General features: G+C 39.0%; 1 protein-coding gene across 12 annotated transcripts in view; it reads right to left on the bottom strand.

Moving 5' to 3' along the window:
* The window catches only part of ATXN1 (ataxin 1), a 364,038-nt gene that overhangs the window by 133,150 nt on the left and 216,316 nt on the right, over positions 1-14,572 (bottom strand). For all 12 annotated transcript variants that reach the window (XR_004955711.1, XM_036236902.1, XM_036236901.1 and 9 more), the window contains one exon: positions 10,891-11,017. The gene's annotated coding sequence lies outside the window, so the exon portion shown is untranslated. The remainder of the gene's footprint in view (positions 1-10,890; positions 11,018-14,572) is intronic.

The following is a 14,572-nucleotide window of genomic DNA, read 5'->3' as shown; positions in this document are numbered from 1 at the left end:
CTCAGCACATGGTGTCCACCATGTGACTAAAGTCGGCATTTCTCCATGCCTTGAATCTGTGACTTGCTTATTTGGCCAAAGGGAAATTAGTAAACACCTTTGTAGCAGAGGTTGAAAAGCACTTGTGTGCTGGAGTTCGTCCTGTCCTGCTGCCCTTGGAAACCCTGAGATCGCAATATGAAGGAGTTCAGACTCATCTACTGGGAGATGAGCCACCACGTGGAGCAGGCACAAGGTGCTCCAGCTGAAGCTCCCCTCTCTTTCAGGCCGACTGGCCTTACAACACCTAGACATGTGAGTGAGGTCATCTGACACCAATCAGTGCCAGCCGAGCTGGCCAGACTAGAAAAGCCCACCACTAAATGTTGAGGGGGCTTGCTACACAGTATACGCCAACTGATACACTGACATTGTTTCCTGGTTGTCACCTTCTAGTCTCAGGATGATAGCTTTCCTGACCCCAGAAAATGCCATACTGCTTTGCATCCAGGGCATCCCGTGGGTTCCACTAAAAGAGCACTGGCCACAGTGTAAAGGAGTTGCCCGTTTTTTCAACTCTCTCCAGTGACTGAAAGCTCCTTTAGTTGTTGTGGATGCCTTACTTACAGCACCCTCTCTGTAAATATTTGCTGAAAGAAGACACAGGAATGTATTTACCTATCTTTTGGCTTTTTCTATCCTTAATTTCAAAGAATTAGACTAGATCATTTTTATCTATCACGACCTAGACATGCTAACCACATCAAAATGTGTTTTAATGTATTTCTTTTTTACAGTTCCACTCATATCAATAGACTTTGGGAATCTCCCTATTCTTTTTATATTCTTCTTATATCTTCTAAACTCATGTGCCTTTCAGTTTGACTAACACTAAAAAATTCACCTAAAATTCCAGGGCCCTCAGCATATGCACATGGATAATTCTGACAAATGTTGTCTCCTCCACCATCGTAATTACTCCACTATATATGTCAAAGAAGCAGAAGGCTTTAACAATACACACTAAATTCACTGTCAATGTAATGACATTGACAGTTCATGACAATTCATATTACAGAGAAAATGTCTCTACAAAGAGACTGGCAAGTTGCAATTGACAGTTAATGACAATTCATATTACAGAGGAAATAGCTCTACAAAGAGACTAGCAAGTTGCAACTGTTCACCTGTTGATTCTGGCAACACATCATGATAAACTTTTTTTGTGAAATTTATCATCCTAATAGCATTATCACTGCCATGGTTATTAGACAGAAATCACTGGGCTAAAATTTAACATACATATCATTCTCTCAACAATCCTGCAGGGTAGGTATAATCAGACCTATTTTACAGATGAGGTAAATAAGACTCAGAGAAGTTGGGCAATTTCCCCAAGGACACGCAGTTAATAAGTGGCAGAGCTGGGATTTGAATACAGAAGTGATTCCAAAAGCCTCCTAGATTTTAATACCTTTAAATCTGTTTCTATTAAGAGGAAGTGATAACTTTATTCCCTTGGAAGACAGGGAAATAGAGGTGCAGAGCTTGCTGGTGGTCTCAGATGGGCAGGAACGAAAAGCGAACCTAGGTGTCCACTCTTAGCTTGACGTTCCTGCTCCTGGACCAAGCCCGAAGCATCTCCATCTTCTCCTAAGTTATTAATATTTAGATTCACACCTACCACTGTGACTGACGACAACAAATGCAAGAGGGAGGGATAACAGGTTCTTTCTATTCTAGGTGTGCTTCCAATTACTGTATATATAGATAGGTTGTGACAAGTATGAAGCATGAAGTTCATGAGACCTAATTGGGCCATCATCTGCTTTACCAAATTTCTTTTAAAAAAGCAACTATCAAACCACGAAAAGGATTTTAGTCTTCTGACTTTAACATAATCCACATTAGCTACATTTATCATTTATATCAATATGAGAACTGTCTTCATTGCCTGTGCACCATGAGGAATGATGAATATTTACCATTACATATTGAATTATGAGTTACATAATGACTTTAAAAATAACTCTCCTTCTCTACAATATTGAAACTCACCTAATAGATATTTATTGTTCAAAGAACACACATTGTCTGCTACAATTTAAAAGCATTTCAACAACTTAAAATAATGACCTGTTGGGCACACAAGTCCAAAAAAACTGATTTTTTAAATATCATTTAAGAACTTCTTGAAAATATAGGATGTTCTGAAAGTACAAACAACTATCTTGTTCAAATATCATTCCTCTTAATTCCAGTCCCAGACCTTCAATAGTTATCCTTACTCCAAGTATGGAAGAAGGAATCGGTATTTGTTGAGTAAATAAAGTGTGTTGGAAATGTGCATTCATACCCTAAATGGCTTCCCCACCATGGGGACGCAGTTACATGCAGTTATCTCAGATAAGTATGGTCTTTCAGTGGAGCAAGTAACAATAGGTCTCTGAGAGAACAAAAATCCTTTTAGTAATGAAACTTAAGGTACTAATAGTATTTTATGCCATTTGTGGGTTTAAAATGTTCCAGGGGCTATCCATTCAACAGTTCCCCTTGTTCCCCATCTCCCAATAAGATTTGCAGGTAGATCTGCCTCTAGTTCTTTCTCTGTGAAAAATGACCTGACATTCCCATGCAAACACTGAAAGAAACACTCCTAGAAGAAAATGTCAGCCAAAGACAATGGCTAGGAGCTTCCACAATAAAGTGGCTATAGAATAAAGTCCTGAAGACATCCAATGTCGATTGACTGCCCAATTTTAGACTTAATCTAGGCAATGCCAACTAGGTTAGGGACTTTAAGATAGAATCCTCAGCCTTCCAATATTTTTGGATCCAAATCAGAAAAGGGGAGAAAAGTCATTTAGTGCCAATTTGATTTGACATAAAGGGAGGAGGAGAGTGATTAAAAAGAAGAGGGCATGGTAAACAGTGCTCCTTATAAATGCTGGGTTTATGGATTAATTAACAGAGCCCAGCAAGAAAGCTCTAGCTACACCGGACTGCTTTCCAGCCAGACCTGGCAACAGGAAAGGAAGCCAGCATCGACTGTAGTGGTGTTTCCCTTCATTCTCCCCCTTTCTTGACTTGATTTCTCCCAAACACCAACCCATGTCCCCAACTCCGAATGCCAACGCTGATAAACAACCCAAACGTCAACTCGATTCACAAGAAAAACTGATACCATCTAATGTTTCGAGATCCTCCTGACATCCTGGCCCGGCAGACCCCATGTGCTGCCTGAAATATCCATTAACCAGCCTGTTATTCTCCATATGATGCTATCTATACCACAGAGACCACATGGTCCACGATCCTTAGTAAGTGACACTCCTACAATACTGACATCATCTTCTAAGAGGCCTGCCGAGATGAAAAATCCTCTTTTAGCAAGGTGACTGCCAACTCCCTTCTGACCCACTGGAGGCCACCTTCTTCCACTGTCACTCCCTTGCTTGCCTTTAGGGGAGTGTTAGCCAGTAGGTTGCTAGGACAACTGGCATCATTACTGGGGCGCATAAATAGATCGCCAGCGGAGCTGGGAACCTGGGCTGCAAACTCTGATGACAGCAACAAGACACCAATTGGCAGTTAATCTGCTCCGCTAAAGGCGAGTGACAGACTAACATTATCCAGTAGATAGAGCTCACCTGACATACTATCCTGTAATCTCCAGTTGTACTTAATGTGCTGGTGACAGAGAAGGGGCAAGAAATTCATTTAAGATGAAGGTTAAATAGCTTTATTCTGAATTATGTGAGCTGATAGATATGCAGGAACCAACTGACATTTGTATATTTAATTCACCTGAATGTGGGGGGAGGCTGCTCATAAGCAGAAGCATGAAGGCCAGAAACAGGCAGAGCAACTGAGGATGCCAAAGGAAAAAGAAAAAATATCTGCTTGTGCAGGCAATAGCTGTCCCCTTTCTGAACAATAGCATTCTAATCTCATACCCCCTCTTCCTGGAGAACAAAGAAGAAAAGTCAAAGGAGCCTGGAAAACTAGGGTTTGCCATGGTAGAAGAAGAGAACAATCTCTGTGCCCAGTTTCCTTTGTTCTGCAAGGGTAAGCTTTACAATGCTTATAATGGGGAGCAACTCATAGGAGCCCCAGGCATTAAGACTGCCTGTCAAAGTCTTGGATTTTAGCCCTGGAGAAATTACAATTTTTCGGTTTTATGAAAGCTACAAAGATTTGAGAAGAAAAAAGCAAAATGAAATGAAGAGTAACCTAATGGAAATTTTAGAAAACGATTTTAGAGAGCGTGTTTTTGTTTCTAGATGTGTAGAGCACAGTGCCCTGATGTCTGTGAAGATGGCTTATGTACAGAATGAAACAGGTAACCCAGCTCAGTCCTGTACAGGGGTCCTAAGAAGCGAATTCCGCTGGCACTGTGGGCAAGTCCTATCCTAGTGCCAGACACTTGAAGCCGGAATGGAGATGTCACAAGATGTTGTATGATAGGGATACTAGGAAAGAAGTGAGATTTTAGAGGTGGAAGAAGGTCAGAGTCCAAAGAGAATCATGAAAGAACTTGCCTGAATTTTGGAAATAAAAAAACTCTAAAGGAGATTACCATTCATATCCCATTAATATTTCCATTTTAGAGGATTCCACTTAAGAAAGTTTGAGAATGTACACACAAATAGACAAATGATTGGAAAACTATCTTCCTCCAACATAGACTGCAAACAGCTAATTTTACTATCTCACCTAAAAAGTGCTTTATAGTTGTTGAAAATAACTTTTTCTGAATCACGTAATATACTTATTCAGGTGTCCGCAAAAGGTTAACAAAATCCTCAGGACATAAACAAGATAGATTACCTCTATCAATCTAAGGTTCCACCTAGTAGGATTTATTACAATGCTACCACTTGAAATTTAATATGAACATATGTTGGGAGAATGGTTAAGTGATTTTTCTGGTATTTAAACTGATTATTTTATAAAAGTGAAAAATTTGGAGAACTAAAAGAATTAGATTATATTTCTATTCTTTGTCTTTTTACATTAGTTCCAAGGAACAATTTATTTGCTGGTAAGACCAAACAGATTTTGTTTTGGCTTTATGACAAAACAATGTTATTTAGTTCCTATTTGGGCCTAACTTCTGTAAGAAAGCAAACGACAATCTTTTAAAGAAATAGTGAAAATAATTCGAACCTATGGTATGACATACTTTGTAAGAAGTGACACACGTCAGTAATATTTTTATAAAGATGATGGAACCTAACAACCTCTGAGGTGCCCGGAACTGTGGGACTTATTCGATCTCTATCTGGAAGAATTTTCAGTGGCTTAACACTTTCCTTCCGAGGCAGCACTACTACCCAGTCATCCTTGTCCTTCCTCTCATGTGCACACTGACTCTTGAACAGTGTGCACTTCAAAGAAACACCACTTGATAAATTCATTTTTAGTTTTGGGTGTGGTTTCTGTTCCAAGTTCAAGTTGAAAACACTACACTTACTAGGGTTGGGAGGTACCATTTCTTTAAGTGGGCCAGTTCTTGCTTCGACCTTTGCAGATAAATATGTAAAATAACCCTAAAAGAGGATGGCTCCCAGGTGCTATAAATGTTCATTCTAGGTTTTTGTAGGTGATCACACTGCATCATTTCTGATGGAAAGAAGTTTCTGACTCTGAGCCCTCATCTGCCCAGATGCAGAAGCAGTTAAAGAAAAGCCTAGTTTTATCCTCTAACCCTCCTTTGCCATCTCAAAGCACACACATGTATCAGGTTGAAATCCTACCTCTGCTTCAAGTCCTAATTGAGACGCTCAGCAGTCTTTGAAGTCTTCCCTGAAAACCTGTCTCTGAGAACTTTACCCACAATCCCCTTCGGAGCACCTGACTCACGCCCCGAGCACGACCTCCCACAGTGCTCTGTTAGTATCAGAGGACAGTAAATATAGACTACTCACCACTATAATCCTAATAGACTTGAGCACACCTTGACATGTAACAGCCTTTTAATAAATATTATTTATTTAGTGAATTCTAAACACAAGCAGAACATAAAAGCCTTTTACCTTGGCACTGCTCAGTTAGAAAGCAATCTGATTAAGCTGACCTTTTTCCCCACAGAACACGAATATCATAGAAGATACACAAACATCTTTCCTTCCACAATTTTGGGGTGTTCTGTATGTTTTCCTTCTCTCCGAGACGCTGAGAGGAGGAGGTTGAGCATTTGGGGATGATGATGCTGAGAGGAAAGGGTGTGCTTGGGATGTGCTAGATTTTGCCAACTGACTCAGGAAGCAGCTCTGACATCAACTCTCAGAAGCAGCAGCTTATACGAAGGCCCCACCAAAGGGGAAATGGCCAGGAATTAGTTAGACTGTTAATAAGAAGTCTAGGAAACAGAATGAAATAGGCGAAACAAAAAACCCTAGAGGACTTAAGGCTACACAAGACCTCCTAGAGTATTGCATGGAATATAGTCGATCAGAGCCCTTACAATATGCTGGCCAATTTACAGGCTATTATTAAGGGCCGGGAAGAAAACAAAACAAAACTGTTTTTCTTCATTTACCTAATAGTAAACTCTCCCCTTCTCTCCTGAGCCCTTTTTCTACCTCAGGTTTTTTTGTTTTTGTTTTTGTTTTTTGTTTTTGTTTTTGTTTTTTGATAGGGCTAGAGAATTTGGTATCACAGATGGCAAGTCTGAAAGGTACACAAATTGACAGACAGAGAGAAATTCCCAAATTACTCTTATTAGAGTGTATGTGTAGTTTTCTTACTCTGGAGACTAGAAATTCAGCTCCCATTTTTCAAAGTTTATGAAGACAGGATAATACTATGTAAATAAGCACAGAGGTGTTTATTTCAGTCTTTCCATCTATTCTTAGGAATATGTGACTCCTGTACTTAGATTAGTTATTCTGAAAAGGGGGTTGGTAAACACACAAAATTCAAGAAACCTTTATTATTGTGATCTGCAAAAGCAATGGAGAATGATACCATCCTAAGACTTTTGTGAACTTTCCCTTTCGCACTACAGAGACATTAGATGGACTTAATTTGTACTGACATACCATTTCTTTATTCCCAGTGTGTGTCATTCAAAAGGAAAGAAAATGAAAATGATGCTATTCAGTAAATGGTGAGTTTCTAGGTAGACTCGGCATTTCAAGCCTGGTTCCCACTTTGGGAATAAATGGAAACACAAATGGTGATAAAATGATATGATGACAAGACACAAAACCACCAAAACCACTACCTTTCACAGAATGCTAGGGCGGGCTGCTCACAAATAACCGATAAAGCAAACCACTCAAATGGAAAAGCAGAGGAAACATATACAGTGCAGAATTTTTTTTAAAAATTAGAAAATCCCCAGACTCTATTGATAGCTCTACAAATTTTTTTTTTTTTTTTTTTTTTTTACAAATTGTTTCCTTTCTCACATTTACTTAACACATCACAGACTTTTAACACCAACTTCTAAGGATTTAAGGGACCAGATTAGTCTCTCCATGCCACTCCCTGCCCAATTCTCATCGGAACCATGTTTATGTCCTTTTTACTAATGGCTTAGGCCCATACATGAGAAGCCCAGACATATATTTACTCTGTCCTTAGATAGTCACTCAACAAATATTTAAATATTTACTGAGTACTCACTATGGGCCAAGCAACATTTTAGGTGTTGTAGATTCACCAGGAAATCGCAACCATAATCATAATCATAATCATCCCTGTTTTCATGCAACTTACAGTCTAGTTGAGAGATGAATGATTAATGAATAAATATATAATACATAAAGTGCTTAAAAATAAAGTAGGCTAGAGGACACAGAGGGATGGGGTAGGTGCTATTTTATACAAGTCATGAAAGGCCACTTTGAAAAGGTAACTTGAGAAGTCCTATTTAATGAAGCAGAGAGGCTTAGGAAAGAAATATAAATCACCACCTCCTTGTTTTCATACTAGGCAATATTTGAGTATGAAGGTGGACAGTTTTTAAAAAATTAATTTCAAAGATGGCTTATATTTAATTTTCAAAAAGACCAATGGGTGTGAATCCTAAATGTGAATGACTAAAACTACATTCTTAGCACTCAAATAAATACCTCTGATTTGTCACATAGTGACTGCAAGTGTCCTGGGGGAAGGGTATCACGACAGTGACAGACATAATAAGTTTCTGTTTTTATCATAAGACTGTGCTAAACATTTTAAAAACAGTTATAAATGAAAGTTGTACCAAATCATTGACTTTTAGAATCCAACCAGAGTAAAATGAAGGTCCAATCTGCCTCATCCAAGACTGATTTTTTATGTAATATTAGCCACCGGGAGCCAGGAGAATCACCAGAACTTATTTAACTCAACTTTCTCATATTATTAATCATAAAATGGCCCCCCTGAAGCATCATGTATAAAAACCAGGTCTCCTGACTCTTAGGTCAGTTTTCATCGTCACACCTTTCTTGGATAATATACCACAGCTTAGAGCAGGTTTGAGACACTTTGAGGAGTGAAGTACATCTGCTAGAAAGACTGTGGCAGATTTGAGAGGCGGTTAATGAAACAAGTTGAGGAGTACTGCAGAGGTAATGAGTATGGAGTGCAGTCTGCAAGGACTGCTGAGGCTGGACACCACTAATTCAATGGCTGCTATGATTATTACTCAAATGTTCATGTACCCATAATCATAGCCCATCTATGTGCAAGCACACATTCTTTGAAAATCTCCTGTCTTCCCTATTGTACTGGCACAGGCTTTGGAGCATCCAGGACACCAAAGTAACGGGAAAATATAAACTCAGTATTGTAAAAATGCACCAAGATTACAAGAAGTTACTAATTTCAAAATTTACTAAGAAACCTAGGAAGTTTCCCTTCTTGCCCCACCACCCAAACAAATGCAATTTAGAAGATAAAGTGCTTAGCACTAAAACAGTTCATTAGAATTTAGTATATTTTTCCTCTCTCTCAACCTACTCTGTTTATAAAAGGATTTTAAAATTACTTTAAGTTGGCCATGTGGTATCTTACAGTTTACATTCAGAACGTCTTTGAAAACCTCACTCAATGTTTGAGGCTTGACATGGTTATCACATGAGCAGTTCAAAGCAATAGCTTAAAAAAAAAAAACCCACAAGATTCAAAACAAAAGCTATCCTGATTATAGTAACTGCACTGCTCATTTAAATGTAACCTGAAACCTAAAGCACTTTTCCATGACACTTGTTTCCTGGGATATAAATGCACTAGAAAAACATCACCAGAACTGTGTTCTAACATCGACTGGATTGGGAAAATAATTTGTAGTAAAACACACTGGTACTGTAACTCCCAAATCTAATGGTATCCAAAATTATTCTTTAATAGTGATAGAAACTTTGATAATAAGAGATATTTTTTATTAAGTATTAAAATACCTTACGCAATACTCTGCCCCTAATGAGGACCCCAAACCAAGATCTCAACTGATCGATAGACAAGTAATATGGATAGATCTATAGACTCACGAAATAACACTGCATGGGGTTTAGTGACTTGCCCAGTGTTGTGAACTTATTTGACCTTAACCATAGGATAAGGCATAAATTCAGATCACTTGATTCCAGGAGCTGCGTACTTTCCTCTAGAACCAGTGTGCTCATAGGTACAAAATGTAAACATATTAAAACACCAGTATGTCCTGTTATCCATACACTATGAAGCACTGGGAGATACTGAATTGAATAAGCTTATTTTTTATGACTATTTAACCTATCCATATTGATAAATATGAGTATTTTAATAAAAATTTTTAGAAAACCATGAAATACAAAAAAATCAGTGAAAATTTTTCTTTTCAATGTTAATGCTATTTCTCCCTGATATATGCCTCATATTACTGCAGCTTGCTTTTCAAAATCTTTTATGAAACCGGAAAAAAATAGGTAATAAACACCTGAAAAAGTTTATTGACTGAATTATTAAGAAGCTAAACATGCTTAGTCCTTTATATATAGACATATGTGTATATGCATACAAACAAGTATATGTATTTATGTCTATATAATATACACAGCGCGCGCGCGCGCACACACACACACACACACACACACACACACACACACACAAACCTAGTCGAGGTTGACTCCTCCTCTTCTAAAATTGAGGGCAATATGCTCCTAGGCCATCCTGGGTTTCCTATACCTGTATTCTTTCCTGGTCAAAACTCTTTTAAACTTTTTTGGTGACAGTTTATCAATGAGGTGAAATCTCCAGAAAGCAGAACTGGCCAAGCCCTTAAGTTTCATGACTGTTAAGTTCTTTGTAGCCCATACTGTCTCTTCAATTACTTGGTCCTAAAATTCCTCATGAAAGTTGACCATCGATTGCCCTGCAAAAACTACTTTACAATTCACAAAATCCCAACCCAGTCGCCTGATAAAAAAACAGTAAATCAGCATCTCTTTTGAATAAGAGAAGTGCCCAAAACAATTGACTATACTTGCACACTCAGATTTTTGAAAGCCAGAAGAACATTTCATTCCAGTCAAAAATTTCACATAAATAAAAATAACTGCCCGTGTCAATCCTGGTTGCTAATTTCAAGCCTGGAACTTTGATTCCTTACCCACCAACCTAAAAGAATTGTGAGGCTGCTCTAAACTTGATGCTATTTAACTGTGCCAGGAGAAGGGGCGTTCCTACAATGAAAGAATCACTGTATTCCACTTTTATTCCAGAAGGAGATAATGAGCAGTGCACCACAGAAGCTGAGAGAAAGGCAAGTTCACGGCAAATAAAAACAGAACCTTTCCCCTAAAAAAAGAAATTAATTGGATGATCACCTAGAGCTAACATGAACACCCCTTCATCACCCTGGCTCAGTTACAGCCTATGATTCACAACTCCTTGCCAGGCAAGCCACTGCAGACATTGCCCCTGCTAACTTACAACATTCACTGTGCGCTGCTCACGGGGAGCCCCAGCCTTCCTTCACCATGGAGACTTCTCACAGAAGCTGGAGTGCTCTTGGGCTCAGGCGTGTTCTTTCTTCCTTTCACAGAGAAGGGAGAAATACCTAGCATGGGAATAGAACAGAAGAAAAAGGAAAAGGTAAATGCATGATCGAATCACGTGTTATCTCAACAAACGAAGTTCACAATCAATTAGACTAATTGATCATTCACCGGAGACCATTTTCCAGTACTTTTTTGTAAAAAAGAAATTCAATATGTTAGTTCTTGCCCCAGGAGACACAGCAGTAAGGCAAGGCCAGCCTCCCCCACTCCTCTCCTCTGCCCTCTCCCCCCAATAAAGTTAAAGCTGAGATGCAAATTTGCAACACAGCCTCAAAACAAGCAACTTGATTTTACTCTCTGCAAAAAGGAGGGAGCTAGGACCTTTTGCCATTTTCATACCTCACTGGGTTGTTGGGAAGATCAATAAGATCACTCTTGCAAAGTACTCACAGTTCCTGAGAAGAAAGGCACTATGTAAACGCAAAGTATTATTAGTGGTCATAAGCCTGTTAACTGAGCTCTGAGCCAGAATATAAAAGCCAGCCTTGGCCAGCCACCAACAATCAACCACCTCTGGGGCACTCAAACATCCAAACATCTGCGAGGGCCACCATGCGAAGGTTTCTCCTTCCACGGAGGGGTTGAGAGAAGCAGAGGATGGGACACAGAGGCGTCTGGAATCTCAGGGAGAAGGAGAGTGAGGGCCTGGAGCAGGAAGAGAAGAGGAAGGGGGAGCGGAAGGTGAGGGAGAGAGGCATGTGCAGGCACATCATTACTTGGTCCAGGCCACATGGCTCCCTCAGATTGCTGGTTTGCAGTGTTTAGTGCACTAGAGGTCTGTGGGGCTGTGAAATTTTCCACTTGGCTGTCTGCCATCTCCACTCACCGAGGATAACACTAACACACAGAAGTGGTGCGCCAAGGACCTGCTGGAGAAGTAGATAATTTTTGTTGTCTGCTGCTTTTCAAGAAAAGACCTATTCACTGCCTAATCATTAATACTTTCCATACCTGGATTTAAATTTTTTTTTCCTCCTTGAAGACAGAGCCAGGAACAGCTTTTCCTGGGCCAATATTATCGAGTTATTTTGACTTGTGAATTCTTGAGGAGCATACTTGAGGTATGGGAGCTTACATGAGTGGCTTTGGAGATGACAAAAACCAGAATTTAAGTGCTATGCTAGAATCTTGTTTGTTTCCCAAATAAATCATCCACAAGGGCCAGTCATGTTTTCCTTTCAGAGTCACAAGCCCACGCTGAACAAAGGTGGGCTTGTGACAGTAGTAACACTGTGGGTAAAATATTTTTGAGGGGAAAAAAAAGGGGTTCCTTATTTCAAAAACAGGCAACAAGGAATAATGTCGAATCTTAGATTTAGAATTGGTAAAACAGTGACAAGTTTATCTCAAAATAAGGAACTGAAAAATGGAGAGAAAAAAATTAGGACAGAGGGAGAAAGAAAGTGCCCACTACTAATATAGTCAACCACAGCTTTTATAGTGAATACAGTTTACAAAGTGCTTTCTTATTAATTCATTTGCTTGAACAATTTTTTACTTGGTGCTTAGTATACCCACCAGGTTCTCTGTTCACAATGGTGGACAAAACAAAGATCATGCTTGTAAAGGAGCTCGTTGACTCAAGAGAGACAGAAATTAGAGAATTACAGTATACCGTTTTTAGAATGTGCATAAAATTTGAACATTGGGTGGGCATTATAAAAAAAAAATAAGCACCACGATTTCCGATCATAATAGGGGTACCTCATTTAGAGGAGAGGCTCAGAAAAGCTTTTCTTATAAAAGTACCATTTAAGCAGAGAAATGAAAGATGAGCAAAAGTTAGCCAGGCATCAAGTTTCCTGGGAAAAGAAACAGCTTATGCATTATATGCTGTGAACTAGGGATGTACAACTCATTTCTGTTAATTCATCTTTGTTTTTTTTCTTGGCCATTTCAACTGAGTCTTCTTGATCAAGAAATGAGCGACAGACTGTATGTTAACCAGTTATTGTGGTGTTCATTTTGCAATATATACATACATCTAATCATTATGTTGTACACCTGGAACTAATATAATGTTATATGTCAATTATACATCAATTTAAAAAAAAAGAAATGAGCAACAGAACTGTTCTTAATATCTTGGAATAAGAGGTAATTCTTCTTTCTGACGGCTGTGGGCATCAGAGCAACAGACATTTAGTGATTTCTGCTGGAGGAACACTAGTCAGTGCAGTTATTACCCTTGATGTGATGGCAAAGGCAAACTCTGGCTTCCTAATGCATCTCAAGTCACCCTGTCATCACAAGAAATAAAAGGAAGATCTCTGTTAACACCTGCATGCTACAGCTGGAGTTAAGAAAACCCTCCCCAAGAGGGCTAAAAACAGATCATATTACCTAAACATCTGAAAAAAATCTTAGTACTTTGCATTAGGTTCCAAATTTGCTGGCTTCCTCTTGAGTATCAGGATATCATTTTTTTTTTTTATTCCTCTTCCAGACTTCAATGGCATTTATGTCCACCTACAAGAGTATCCTGTGAACCTTCTGTCTTGTTTCTTGGTTGCTTATCTGTTTACTTACCCAAGTGAGAAGCATGATGAAAAGAAATAAAAAGCAATGGAAATGTTGTGTTCATCTGAAGTGTTTTCTTATTCCCTCTACTCCAGATTTAGTACGACTTAATTCTTCCACTAAGGAAAATGATTAATTTGCTTTCTTCATTCCGCAAAATAAGGGCATTCTGAGACAGGCTCATTCATGTTCTCTCCGTGAATGGAGTAAGTTTCAAAGTCTGTTTGAAACGAGTAAGCCGAACTTTCATTTGAGTCTCTTTCCATTTAAGACACCCATGATAAAATGTAATTTCTCCTACCAGTTTCTTTTATAAGCAAAAATAATAATACTTCAAGTTCAAAGTCTTGAAATACCAACCTTCTCTTTGACTTAATAATTTTGACAAACTAGAACATTCAGAAAGAAAGGAGAGGGCAAGAAAAAGGATTTCTTGAAGCCGAGTTGTCCAATATCCCGCCACCAGACCTAGGAAATTATTCCAGGCTGACAGTTTTATCCACTGACCAGAGAAGAAAACGACACAGTGCCAATTCCTCCTTCCCCTGACTGCCCACAGCACTTACAGCCTCTACCACACATTTTAACCCAAGGTCCTTTTCAATTAAGTATTCCCTTGCATTGTCTTTTTATACTCCACTGGATTTATTTAAGTCTTGAAGGCTTGAAAAGTTTATAAGCTCCTTGATGAAAGAAACCTTGCCATGCCCTTCTTTTGCAGCCTCATAATAGTGTCTAGTAGAAGAGCCTGAATTTAAATTAAATGATCCATATCCAAAACCTGTTCTACGACTTAACACATACTCCAAAGGAAGCACTACTCTGTGGTTATTTAAACCCTTCTCACCTTTCTCTGTTCTCTAGGGACTTGGAGCTCCTACGATGCCTACGATGAAAGCCCTCCATGAACTGGAGAACAATTAAGTTATAACTTAGCCTTCTTTCTTCAGTTCTGCCAATCCATTACGTTTTTAGTCATTAGTGGCTTCTGAACAGTTGCCATCTCCTTTCAAGGTTTACAACACTCTCCCCTC

This window comes from Rousettus aegyptiacus, unplaced genomic scaffold (genome assembly GCF_014176215.1).
Source record: "Rousettus aegyptiacus isolate mRouAeg1 unplaced genomic scaffold, mRouAeg1.p scaffold_m13_p_1, whole genome shotgun sequence".
In the NCBI taxonomy this organism is placed as follows: Eukaryota; Metazoa; Chordata; class Mammalia; order Chiroptera; family Pteropodidae; genus Rousettus; species Rousettus aegyptiacus.
This window is presented reverse-complemented; position numbering and strand designations above follow the sequence as displayed.